Here is a 15,002-nt window from a genome sequence, read left to right as displayed (position 1 = left end):
ATTAAGTTATTAATTTTAAAAAGTTCCTTATATTCGAAAGTTTTTATTTAAATTATTGGAGAATTAAAATAGTTATTTATAATCTATCACGTGTGGTCTCTTACCGTATGATAATTATTTATCCATAATCATTTTATCCCCCGCTGAAAGATCCACTTGTTCAAATTTAACTGAACTAAAATTGAATCTCAACTTTGTCCAATTTAGTTGCTATCTTTTCCTGATTTTCCAATAGAAATTGCTAACTTAAGGTATCTTTCAATTTAACCCCTAAATTATCCCTAATTTTCTAGGTTTAAAGGATTTCGGGTGTGACAAGTATGATATGTATTATTGATTGCTAATTGTGATAGTATATGAAATGGCTCATATGACCTGAATAGGTGAAAGTAAAATGTTTGAAACCTAAGCATGCCTTGATTATATTCATCACATTACTATTTTGTCTATATGACTTGAATCATGAAAGTATCATTGAGCTTTATTGCCCAACATATAATTTGTTTATTTTTATGCGTAAATTTTGGTAGATCTTGAAATCCCAAAAAGTAATCCAACATCCAATCGGCAACCCTCGACTTAGTGATGTTTGTATAGTTTCTTTACGTTTTAAAATATGGCATGTAACTGAAGTTCAGTTAATTTTATAGTGTATATAGTCATTTGAGTTCTTACATTGGTAAATGACATTTTGAAACATAAAGTTTATGAAATATTGTTAATATCATGTATGTGGTAATGGTTTAATTGGTTGAAATGTGGAAATTGTTACATGTATTTGATGTTTGGTTTGAATTGATGAATTGTGTAAAGAATATGTTCATATCACGCTAAATGGTGGAAATAAATATATGAGATATGTTCGAAATGAAATGTGTTGATTTGGCTGGAAATTAGGTTGATGTTTAATGGATTTTGTCAAAGTAGTGGGTGATGTTGTGAAGACATGCTCTTAATGTCATGATGTGAAATCGACAGTGAGTGACATCGCGACCACGAACCCTCTGATGTTGCTACGATACTCATTATTTGTTTGAAGTTGAAACATGGTACCCTGACGTCGAGACTCCAACTCAAAAGTTTTGTACACCTTACAAATTGATCATCATTTGACCTCGAATTATCAAAAGAGCTTTGGTAAACTTGATTTAGCTTCAGCATTGACGGTATAACATGTTGTAATGATGTAATGAACTTGATATTATGTATAAATTGTTGGAATAAATTGCAATTGAATCGTAGTTGCTCAGGGAATGAATGTGATATCACGTAGCTCAGACCTATGGCCAGGGTGAGTATAGAATGTTACACTAGGTACTTCCCTTTTCATAATAGAGGGGTGGATGGGTAGCATTGACGCACGCAAGAAATTGTGCAAGTTGTTTTGCAAAGTCTTCCCCTAAATCTGGAAAAAAGATTAAGGATGAAACAATTTATTTTCAATTCAAATTTTATTAAACTTCTTTTAATAAACCGTGTAAATTTGACGTAAAAAAGGCATAATATTAAGTTTAGTCCTTAACATTTATATCTCTTTTCAATTAAACCCTTGTTATTTTTTAGCTAAATTTGACATCAAGTTTCTTGAAAGAGTTAAATTTGACCATCAACCTTTTAAAAATAGCCGAATTAATTTTTTTAATGGAAATACTGTCTAAAATGTTAAATTTTCAAACAATGCAGCCTACATGGCAATCCACGCATACTCTCTTGATAATATTTTTGAATTTTTATGAACCTTTTATAATTTAGATTTTTTTATTTTTATAAATTTTAAATTATTTGTTGACGTAAAATATAAGACAAATAGTGTCATGTCAACATAAAGTACACGTAGACTGCTATGAAGCTGCCATTCCAACATCATTAGAACTTAATGTTTAGTTCAATCAAAATTAATGCTTAAAAATATTTTTTTCTTATTTACTCACTAATAAGATGACTTGATGGAGTTCATTAATGATGGATAGGATTTATGTATCGATAGTGCATCACATATTATTTCAAATTGTAATTTGGTATTAAAATTTTTATTATGACAACATGAGATGCAAAGCCATTATACTTATCATGACACTCGGTGAAAAAACATTTAAAAATATATTAATTAAAATTTTATATAAGAATGAAATGAAATTTTAATTGAAATGATAGAGTTAAAGTGTAGGTTCAAGTCCCGATATTTTGTAATGTAATTTACTTTGTAAATAGGTTAATGTATATTTTAGCCCTGGATTTGGCGACATGTAACTAGTTGGTGTTTAAACATTATTTTGACCTAATTGATACTGAACTTAGGAATCTTTAACTAAGTTGGTACTTTTTTTAAGTACCCGACTGCTTGCATTTCGTTTTATGCTGAAAACCAATAGAATGTTGAAACATGTCCAAAACATAAAAAATTAAAAATTAGAATTTTAATAATTTTACTTTTGATCTTATGTGCATGATGAGCCAAGACAAACTTTTGTCCAAATTCATTTAAATCTAGACAGCAAAATGTCTAGATTCATTATGAAAGTGTATTTTTAATAATTTAAAAACTAATAATATAAAAATATTTTTTAAATCAAGATGTTTTAGAAAATTTTCATTTTATATATATACTTCATTTTGTATAAATTTATATATTTTAAAAGATTTTTAAAATTTAATTTCAAATAATTCTTGCCACATATACTATATTTCATAAAAAATTTATGTTATTATTTATTGAAATTAAAAATAATATAAAATTATTAGAAACATACATACAAAATGAACATGAACAAATGATTGTCTAGATTTATTAAAATTTATTGTGAACGTGAATTTCTAACCATTTTATAATTTTTATAATTTCAAAAATAATAATATATAAAAATAATTTTAAATATTCATTTTTAGAATTTTATCATTTTAATATTTTATTACATTATGAAAATTTTCTCTTGAATTTATATATATTTATAAATTTATATTTTTATTTTCAAATAATGCTTGCTACATTTAAAAAAATATGTTTATATTATTATTAGTGGATGTGAAATAAAAAAATTATTTAAATCTAGACATTAATTTTTTCAAAATTATTGTGCATGTGAAATAAAAATTCTAATATTTTTAATTTTTAAGGACATCTGTCAACATTCTATTTGCTGTCACTATAAAATTTATCAATGTCTCGTTTGGTTACTAGTATAATAACATGATAAAAAAATTATTTATTACTTACATATTACAATAGTTAGGGTAAAAGTATTAGAGAAGCCTCTATATTACGAGTCAAATTACAATTTACCCCCTTTATTCAAAAATAGGCAAACTAATCTCTTATATAAGATTAAAGAGCAAATTGATTTTCTATTAAAAAATTCATCAAGTTGTATTGTTAAAACAATTAGCAATTAACACGTGGCATGCCATGTGTACCTTATGCTAGCGTATAAGAACCATGCCTTGTGTCTGATGGTATTTTAGAGTCCCTTGACTTCACGGACTTTGATGTCTGTGTCGATTGCATTAAGGGAAAATAGACCAAAACCAAGAGATTGGGTGCCAACAGATCTTCAGACGTCTTAGAATTAATTCATACAGATATTTGTGGGTTATTCCCTACGGCATCCTGAAATGGTCAACAATATTTCATAACATTCATAGACAATTACTCACGTTATGGGTAACTATATCTCATTCATGAGAAATCTCAGTCTTTGGACATGTTCAGAGCTTATAAAGATGAAGTTGAGAATCAACTCAACAAAAAGATTAAAAACGTCAGATCTGATCGTGGTGGTGAGTACTACGGTAGATATGATGGCTCAGGTGAATAATCTCCAGGACCATTTGTGAAATTCCTAAAGGAATGCGGTATTGTCCCACAGTACACCATGCCAGGATCACTTAGTATGAATGGTGCAGCTGAAAGATGAAATAGAACTATTAAAGATATGGTAAGGAGTATGATTGCTCATTCAACCTTAGCTGAGTCCCTTTGGGGAGAAGCATTAAAGACAACATGTAACAGCCCATTTTTAGGGTTAATCGGAATAGTGGTTTCGGGGCCACCAAATCCGACGAGTAGGTTTGTAAATATTATATTTAATATTTACGAGTTAATTGTGATTTTAAAAATGTTTTTGATATTGTGATATTTGTTTTATAAGTGATTTATTAAGTTCAAATGGTATGACCCTAAGGTCAAGTGGGTTTAGGAAATGAGGTATCAGGACCTCATTTATATAAACCGAGTCGTAAATATTTTTATAAATATTTACGGAGTGGCAAAAAGATGGTATTAAAGTTTCGTTGAAAAATTTTATCGTTTCGATAGTTAATTAAGCAAAAAGAACTAAATCGCGTAAAATGAAAAAGTTACATTCTAATTGTTTAAGTGTTTATTTTCCATGATTTACTAAAGTATAAGTCCCTATTTATCAATTAAACCATTACTTTATGATAGTGGAGATTGGTGGTTTGGCATATATGAAATTATGTATTATTATAAAGGACAAAAAGGTAAATGGAATATTAAAATGTATTAAATAAAAATAAAACATAAAATGGCCATGCAAATTTTATCTCTTGGTCGAATATGGAGGAGAAAAGAAAGCCATTGAAGCTTCCTTAGTTTCGGCATTTGCATGAAGTGATTTAGGTATGTTTTGTGTTCGGTTTTTGATAATTTTTATGTTTTTGAGATCGTTGCTTCGTATTCTAGCTAGTCCGTAACTCTGATTTCAAAACTGTTAAAGTATTTGAATGTTGCCATTGTTGAGTGCATGAGTATTTTGATAGTTGATGATGGAAAATAAATTATTGTTGTTGGATATACATGTTTTGTAAAGTGAATTTTGGTAAAATGTCAATTTTGGATTAAATTGTGAATTATTGAAATTATGTGGTTGAAAGTGTGAATAAATGAAAATATGGGCTGTTATGAAGTAGTAGTAAATTTGTCTAGGCATGGGTTTGGCCAAAAATTAAATGAATTTAATTTTTCAAGCTTAGGGACTAAATTGTAAAGAAGTTGAAATATCAAGGGCAAAAATGTAATTTTGCTATAAAGTAATTTATGGGCTGTTTTAATACCATGAATATTAGGTTAAGCTTAATTATGGTTAAAAATAGTTAATTTGCATTTTTTGAGCTCAATGACTAAATTGAATAAAAGTAAAACTTTAGGGTAAAATAGTAATTTTACCAAAATATGAAATTGAGTTAAAATGAATAGAATATGAATTGTAATAGTTGAATTTGATTGATTAGATCAAGTTAAGCCTCGTACGAGTCTATATCGAGGGAAAACGAAGTATCGATTCGTCGATCTAATTTATCGTTACATGAACGAGGTAAGTTCGTATGCAATAAGCATTGTTAAATTTATGTTTCTAATGCTTTAATATCGTATAAATTGTATATACGTGAATATTTTAACGTCGATGACATATCGACAAAATGTGGCACTTAGTGTGCGGGCAATCAAATATGGTACTTAGTGTACGAAATATTGAGAATGGCACCTAGTGTACGAAATATTGAGAATGACACTTAGTGTGCGAGATATTGAGAATGACACTTAGTGTGTAAAATATCGAATGATTCAAAGGGAAATTATAAATTGTGATTGAATGATTAAATAGAGCAAAGTGAACAGTATACATGCTATATTATATAAATTGTTTATGAGACGACTTTATAATGGTGATATTTGGGCTTTGAGCCTAGCAAGCTTTAAGTGGTGAATAATATTATCGGGTTTAAAACCTAGCAGGCTAAATGCGGTGATTTGATAAAAGTCTAAGACTATGAGACCTTGTGTTAAATCGGCAATTGAATTTGTTCAATACATTAAGTTGGCGGTATGTGATATATTCTTATGCATATTAGATCTATTGGAATTGAATCATGAGTGTGAAATGAGAAGCATAGGTGAAAATGCCTATGTCATATATGTGAGTAAGGGCAAAACCATCGTAAATTATCGATAAGGGTGGACTATATACGGAATCATCTTATAATTGCTAATTTGAACGATTGTGCGATTGTGTGCGAATCATTGAGCATGATGTATTGTATTGAGATTATGCTTGAGTGAAATTATAGATATGTGATGAAATTGATTGGTGATATACATGTTTAAATAATGTGAATGCAAAGAATGTGTGAAAGAGTAAATTTGTAATAAATCTGCTTGGGATAGCAGCAGTAACGTGATTTTGGAAAATCACCATAAATTGTTGGAGTTGAGTTAGAAGCTGAATAAATTATTTAATTAAAGCTTAATGAGTCTAGTTTCTTATAAAAGAAACCGTAAGCAAAAGAATTGGTGATAATGAGATATTTGAAGTGGCGTGGGATAGAGTCAAATGACTTGGGGTCCCCTGTTCTGTTTTTAGAAAATCATTATAATTTGTACAAAATGGTTATAAGATAAAATTTATATTCTTAGACTCCTTAATGAGTCTAGTTTCAAATTAAATCAAATAGAACATATTTTGAATTCTGTACAATGAGAAATTTTATTAGTAGTGAAGAGTGGTCAGATTAGTCAAACAGTGAAACAGGGGAAACTTTAAGAAAAATCTGGTATTGATTGGCCAAACCTAAAATTCTGAAAATTTTATGGATGGAAGATATATGAGTCTATTTTCAGGGAAAATTAACGGCAATTGATTTGGAGTTTTGTAGCTCCAGTTATAAATAATTTAGTGACTATTGCTCAGGAAGACAACTTGTAGTGAATTTGTGATTATGTTGTAAACATTGATAAAACTTGTTAATGAGTTGCTTATTGTTTTCTTATGAACTTACTAAGCGTAAAGCTTACTCCCCTTTTCTTTCCCATATTCCCTAGGGTTGCCAGGTTAGCTCGGGTTGGAGGCCGTCAGAGATATTATCACATTGTCAAGTCTACGCTATCAGCGTAAATAAATCTTAGTGTTTCGAGTCTATGGCATGTATAGGGTGTTAAAGTTGAGTAAGTAAATGATACAAGACTAAGATATTGGTAAATATTTAATAATACCTCATGAATATTTTGGGCCTTGTAAGCCCGATTAAAGGATAATATACGTGTGTATGAAAAGTTTAAAATTGATCAAAAATTTTTACTAGTCGGTTTTATATAAATGGATGAGTTTAAATCTGGTAGCACCTCGAACCCTGTTCCGACGAGGGACACAGGCGAAGGGTGTTACACAACAACTTACATTTCGAATAGAGTACCCAATAAAACAATTGCAAAAACACCTTATGAGCTTTGGACAAGTCAAAAGCCTAGTCTAAAACACTTTCATATTTGGGGATGTCCAGCTGAGGCAAGGCCTTATAGGCCACATGAAAAGAAATTAGACTCCAAAACAGTAAGCAACTACTTTATTGGTTATTCTAAGCGATCTAGGGGCTATAAATTTTATGATCCCATAATAAGGAATATTTTTGACACTGAAACTGCAAGATTTTTTGAGGATGTTGAGTTTGAGGGGAGAAATAAGGGTAGAGACATTGCTTTTAAGGAGGAATTGGATTCTAACTCAATTCCTACAATCAATTTTGATGATGTTCAGGTTCTTATACCTATCATTGATCAAGAAGTGAATCTAGAACCTCTACAAGACAATGTTGAACAACTCTCAATTCAAAATGAGGTAATTGTTCCAGAAGAACAAACTCAAGAACCTCAAGAACAAGTGCCATTAAGGAGGTCCACAGGAGAAAGGAGAAATGCTATTCCAGATAATTATATTGTATTTCTCCAAGAATATGAGGATGATAATAGAATGATGGAAGATGATGCAATCAACTTTGATCAAGCCATGAAAAGTTCTAATTCTCAAAAGTGGATTGATGCCATGAAAGATGAGTATAAATCTATGCAAGACAATATAGTTTGGGAACTTGTCCTATTACCTGAAGGTGCAAAACCAATTGGTTGTAAATGGATATTTAAAACCAAGAGGGATGCAAATGATAATGTGGAGAGATATAAGGCACGTCTTGTAGCTAAAGGATATACTAAAAAAGAAGGTGTTGATTTTATAGAGAATTTCTCTCCAGTTTCATCGAAAGACTCCTTCAGGATAATCATTTGAGTTACATCAGATGGATGTTAAGACTGTGTTTCTTAATAGCGATATTGAAGAAACAATTTATATGGTACAACCAGAAAATTTTGAGTCAGAAGACTCAAAGAATATGGTTTGCAAATTAACAAAATCCATCTATGGACTCAAATAAGCTTCTCGTCAATGTTACCATAAGTTTCATCAAATAATTTTTTCGTTCAGTTTTGAGATGAATATTTTTTATGATTATGTGTATCATAAATTTAATGGGAGTAAGTACATATTTCTGGTTCTATATGTTGATGACATTTTACTTGCTGCTAATGATATACGCTTATTGCATGAAACCAAGAGATTTTTATCTAAGCATTTTGAGATAAAAGATCTTGGGGATGCCTCTTTTGTTTTAGGAATTCAGATACATCGAGATTGATCTCGAGGTGTTATTGGATTATCACAAAAGAGCTATATCGATAAAGTACTCAAAAGGTTTGGCATGCAGAGTTGTAGACCAGGTGACACCCCTGTCGCTAAAGGAGACAAATTTAGTCTTACTCAATACCCTAAAAGTAACCTCGAAATTCAAGAAATGTAAAAGATTCCCTATGCGTCAGCTGTTGGGATTTTAATGTATGCTCAAGTCTGTACGCGTCCGGACATTGCGTACATTGTTGGGATGTTAGGCAGATATTCAAGCAACCCTGGTATAGACAATTGGATAGCAGCCAAAAGGGTTATAAGATATCTTTTGAGAATAAAAGATTACATGCTTACTTAAAAGAGATCAGATCTTTTGGAGGTTATAGGGTATTCTGATTCTGATTTTGCTGGATGCCAGGATAGTAGGAAATCTACATCAGGCTATATTTACCTGTTAGCTGGAGGAGCTATATCTTGGAAAAGTGTCAAACAGACACTTGTAGCTTCGTCCACTATGGGAGTAGAGTTTGTAGCATGCTATGAGGCATCAAACCATGGAATATGGTTGCGAAACTTTATCACAGGGCTGCGCATTTTGAAGAATGTAGAAAGACCACTCAAATTATTTTGTGACAACAAGTCAGCAGTGTTATATTCCAATAACAACAGGAGTTTATCTAAGTCAAAGCATATTGACATAAAGTTCCTAGTTGTAAAAGAAAGAGTGCAAAATGGTCAAATATCCATAGAGCACATTGGGACAAACTCCATGATAGTGGATCCGCTTACAAAAGGTTTACCACCCAAGGTCTTTCATAAGCACACTATTCATATGGGTGTTACATTGTTTGAGGATATCATGATTTAGTGTGTAATACCCTGAAAATCTTTACAGTAATATATTATCCTTGATATAATAAAATAAGGAAATAAAGTGATAAAAAGGGAAGTTTTGAGTTATGGCAACATTGGGAAGTAAATTATGATATCTTGATTCAGGAAAGGACTAAATTGTAAAAGTTAGAAAAGTTTTGTTGCCTAAGAGTAAATACTCAAGGCTTAAAGGGTTAAAGTGTAAATATGAAAAGTTGAAGGACCAATAGTGTAAATATTTTAAGGGTAGAATGATCTAGAAACTAAGGAAAATGGATGAATTAGGACCAAATTGAATAAGTGAAGAACTATGAGGACTAAATTGCAATTTTACCAAATTAAATGATGACTCAAGGATGGAATTCTAAAAGATCATGAAGGGCAAAATGGTCAATTAGTAAGAGAGAGAATTCTAGAATGTAATGATTATGTTAATGATATTTTAAATTAATTAATTAGATAAATATTATTTTATTAATATTTTATGAAATATTTAATATTATTTTATTATTATTTATTTAGTATATAAGGAAAGAAAGATGAAGAATTTTCATCATCTTTCCTTTCCATGCAAACTAACGTGAGAGAAAGAGAGGAAGAAAGAAAGTTTTACTTTCTTTACAATTTGGTCCTTTACCAAAAATTCACCATTTTCACCCAAAAATCAAATGAATTTCCATAGCTACCAAGAGAGAAAATGTTAAGGAGAACATGGGGAGTTAGAATATCAAGTTGGATTCAAGAAATAGAAGCTGGAGGAGAGAGAAAATCAAGTTAAAGATTGATATCAAGAGAATAAGGTAAGTACATCAAGATTTCAATATGTTTTTAAGTTTGTTATTGTTGATAAATCATGGAAATAATGTTATAGTAGAGTTTTATTACATAAGGTCCTATGTTCTTGATATGTTAGTGAAGAGAAAATAAGAGAAAGTGATGAGAAATGGTGTAGAAAAAGAAAATAAGGGTGTTATAACATGGTAATTAATATCTTGCACTAAAACAATTATGGACAGCAGCAGTAGTCTAAATTTGAAAAATCACCATAAATTTTATAAATTGAATTAGAAGATGAAAAAAATATGGAATTAAATCTTAATGAGTCTAGTTTCTCATAGAAGAAACAGTGTAAGCAATGAATTTGTAAATTTTGATATATAATGAATTTTGTGAGACAAGGTCAGAATGAATTCAGGTTCCCTGTTCAGACTTTGAAAAATAATAAAAAATGAAGAAAAATAATTAGAGGCTTAAATTTATATTTATAGAATCCTGAATGAGTCTAGTTTTATTAGAAACAAACTAGAACATCATTTGAATTCTGTAAAAGGAGATAACTAATTTTTAGTGAAGAAGGGTCAGAACTGTCAGACAGCAGAACAGGGGTGACTTTAATGAATAAACTGTACTAATTGGATAAACCAAAAATTCTGAAAATTTTATGATAAGAATACATGTGAGTCTAGTTTCAGGAAAAATTAACGGATCTTAATTTCGAGTTCTGTAGCTTAATATATAAATAATTTAGTGACTATGACGCAAATGGACAGTTTTGAATGTACATATAAGTAAATAGTGAAATTATTGATAATGTTACTTGTTGTATGTTATATAAATTAAGGATTTGGAATGGAGAGGAGGAGGAGGAAAATATGTATGAATATTCATCTAGCATGGCTAATTTGCATGTTTTAGGCTCGGGGACTAAATTGAATAAAAGTAAAATTTTATGGGCAATTTTGTAAAATGTCGAAATGACTAAATTGCATGAAATAGATTATTTTATTATTTAAATTACAAAATTTAACGAAATTATCAATTTAGTTCAAGATCGGGAAAACATGTTTTAGGGATTAAATTGAAAAGTGTTGAAATTATGGAAAATTTTGATATTTTATAGAATTCATGGACTGTTATCATTATATATGAGAATAATAGTTGGAAATAAGGATTAAATTGCAAGAATTTTACTTTCCGTCCCTAAGGATGAAATCGTCATTAATTAAAGTTTAGGGGCAAAATGGTAATTTTGCCTAGAGCATTAATTAAATGTATTAGAATATGAAATGAATGAAAATGATGATCAAATTTATTTATAAAGATCCGGACGACACAAATACGAGACTTGATCATGGAAAGAAAATATATCGAATAATGAAATAATAAACACGAGCAATCAATGAGGTAAGTTCGTGTAACTTGAATTATATTCGAAATACTTGAGATTGTATGTTATTGATGTGAATATGATTTGAATGTTCATTGTATGAAAATTTATAAAACATTGATATATTTGATAAAATGGGAAGAAATCCGGTTGAATGAAAGGAAAATTCGATGGATCTCGAAAAGGAATTGACGGTAAAAGGATCTAGCCGGACGGGTGATCCTATCTGATATAGCCCTCCGAAGAATATGTGTAAAATAGATTTAGCCGGACGGTAATCTGAATTAGGGTGCAATTTAGCCTAGACGGTAATTCAGATCCAAGCTCATTAGAGTAATTGTCGTTGCGAGGATTTAGCTTTGGTGGTAATCCCGACAATACTCTATGAGTTTATATTGCGAGGATTTAGCTCGGTGGTAATCCCGCTGCAAGGATGAGGTTCACGGAGTGTGCTCTCGATATGAAATGTGTAAGACCATGGTTGAAAGATACCATGGCAACTTGAGTGTAAGACCATGGTTGAAAGATACCATGACAACTCGATATAAAATGTGTAAGACCATGGTTGAAAGATACCATGGCAACTCGATATGAAATGTGTAAGACCATGGTTGAAAGATACCATGGCAACGTGATATGAAATGAACAAGACCATGGTTGAAAGATACCATGGCAACTCGACGAGAAAATGAGTAAGACCATAGTTGAAAGACACTATGGCATCATGTCAAAGATAAATAAGACCGTGGATGGGAGACGCTCTAGCATCTGTTGAACAATTGATATTCGGTAATATGTATCGGATGACGAATGGTTATATGAAATAATTATGAAGATAGATAAACGAAATAAGTACAAGTACATGAAATATAATTTATGTTAAGTTTGATATAAGCTATTACCTAATAAATATACATAAAATATATGGAAATGATGGAGCATGAAATATTGATATAATGAAATGAATGATATATGCTTATGAAGAAAGCGGTAAGAGCATGATATTTTTAATGACATGTACATATATGATTATCTTTGATATGTTGATACAAGGAAATTATGTAATTGAGACTATTATTAAACTCAAGTGCGATATGTCGAGAAAATAGATATATCGATGTTGAATTTATATGAGATATGTGCAAGTATACTAACAATGTTGCTGTTTGATGCTTATACAACTGTCAAACTGTTGATTGAATGGTAATATATTTATTTATATGATGCATTGAATCGGTAAGTATTTAAATTTTTTTTAGTGATCTGTAAATGGTAGTAATGCTCCGAAACCCTGTTCTGGCAGCGGATACGGGTTAGGGGTGTTACATAGTGGGAGTTTATATTTTATTTATTTTTATATTTGTTTTCAGACATTTATTTATTTGGTTATTTTCTGATCAGAAATAAAGTATTCAGTGTATTCATTATGTTTATTATTTAGGTACTGACCTTACTTAAGTTTAAAGAGGACCAGTTGGATATAGACATGTTTAGATCATATTGTACGTAATTTTCATACTACACATTCATACTTGATCTATGTCATTTGGTTGTGTTAATATACGTGATCATGGATGGATTTAGTTACGATATATGTAACGAAAGTCGCCTTGGTTCTATGTTAACATAATTAATGGACGAGATTGTTCGGAATACCTTTTGGATATGATAGTAAAATTTTGATCTCATAAGGTTATATAATGACATGTAATTATAGAGTAATTAGTATATATATGTGGTTCAAGTGCGAGATTGTTGGAAAATATGAACATCACATATATAATAAGGGTAATTACATGTATGGGTCAAATATGTGTAGATACTCTAGTAATTGAATTCTAATCAAATTTTGATTAATGATGGGTTAATTAGAATTTGATTAGAACTGATATGCCAATGTTATAAATATTAGAGTTATGATCCCCAAATTATACACAAGATATATTTTCTAATATCCCATCATTAGGAATGAGAGAACATATATTTTTTGAATTTCTTGTGTGCTAATTTGGAAGATCAAATCTCCAAGATCCGGTAAAACTTCAAGAAATTCATGGATTCAGGTACGCTTCTGCATCTAGTTTTGTTCTTAATTTATTCTTGATGATTTGACATGATAAATCCTGGTTTATTAAGTTTTATTTCAGATTTATTTTACAAATCTAACACACAATGGCCAGGAATCAAATTAATTTGCATCCAAAATTACATAGTCATGGATATCACCAGGATAATCCATATCAAAATTCAAATCACAACAATTTTTAAGCGATCAATTACAAAGGAATCAGCCACTTTATTACAGCATCGATCAAGCAATATTAAGGGTTTGAATGTTGGTAAATAAAGAAATAGAGTGGAATTCCTGGGTAGAGCTGGCTTATCGAGTAATATTAATATTACAGAAGAAGGAAAAAATGAGGAAAGAGATACGGTCACACAACAGGGAAAGGGCAAAAGTAAAATGAGTGAGGAGGTTTTGGACTCTGAGTCGTTAACTGAGAAGAAGTTGAGGAATAATGCTAATGAGGGAAGGAATAAAATGAGAATCAAGAGGAAGAAAAGTAAATGATGTGGGGCAGAGGGTGATGAAGAGAGCCCAACTCTCTTGGTCAAGAGAAAATTGCTGGAATGTGTTTTACCTTCTAAGGCGGCGGCTGGCGAGCAGCCTCGCCAAGAACCATGAAGGTCCTATGTTGGAACTATCGTAGGATTAGAAACCCCGCGATAGTTCGCGACCTTAAACAACTTCTTATTGTGACAAATCCAAATATTGTGTTCTTGTGTGAGACAAAAGTTAGATCAAATGAGATGGAGGGTATAAGAATTAGATGTCATATAGATAGCTATTTTTTGGTTGCTGCAAATGAGTGTCGTAAGGGCTTGACAATTTTATGGAAAAATGAGGTGAAGGTTACTGTTAAAAATTTCTCTGACCATCATATTGATTCGTTGGTCTTGATAAATGGGATGGACGATTTTCATTTTACTGGTTTTTACGATTTCGCTGAATTAAATCGTAGGGACTATTTGTGGCAACTTTTCAGGAAAGTAGGTGTAGTTCAGGGAGAGTGAATTATTGGTGGGGATTTTAACACTATATTAAATAATGCTGAAAAATTAAGGGGAAAAAGAAAACCCAATCCCCTTATGGAAGATTTTTTTCTATTTTGGAGGACTTAAGCTTAGTGGATATAAAATCGAATAAGGGTTGGTTTACGTAGTCCAATAACATGGAGAAACCTGGGTTTGTGAGGGAGAGACTTGATAGATTTGTGGCTTAGGTTGGTTGTTTGAAAATGATGTCGTTCCTATCTGCTAATGTTGTCAGGCAAAGCAACTCGGACCATGATGCTTTCTTGTTCGATTTAATGGGTTGCAAACCCAAAGATGAGTTAAAGGTTGTAACAACTCAATTTTCAGTGGTGTCAGAAACAGTGATTCGAGATCACTAAATTTGACGAGTGAGTTTAAAATTTTTATTATTATTTATGAGT

The 15,002-nt window shown here is 30.8% G+C and overlaps 1 long non-coding RNA gene across 1 annotated transcript; it reads left to right on the top strand.

The window, feature by feature from the left end:
• Nucleotides 1-4,549: 4,549 nt before the first annotated feature.
• On the top strand, nucleotides 4,550-7,085 carry LOC108489025 (uncharacterized). Its single transcript, XR_008272129.1, has 2 exons — nucleotides 4,550-4,636; nucleotides 6,836-7,085. It is a non-coding gene; the product is annotated as an uncharacterized LOC108489025 (long non-coding RNA).
• Nucleotides 7,086-15,002: the final 7,917 nt, after the last annotated feature.

The sequence above is a fragment of the Gossypium arboreum genome, chromosome 10, assembly GCF_025698485.1.
Source record: "Gossypium arboreum isolate Shixiya-1 chromosome 10, ASM2569848v2, whole genome shotgun sequence".
Taxonomy (NCBI): Eukaryota; Viridiplantae; Streptophyta; class Magnoliopsida; order Malvales; family Malvaceae; genus Gossypium; species Gossypium arboreum.
Note: the sequence above shows the minus strand (reverse complement) of the source record. Positions and strands in the feature narration are given on the sequence as shown.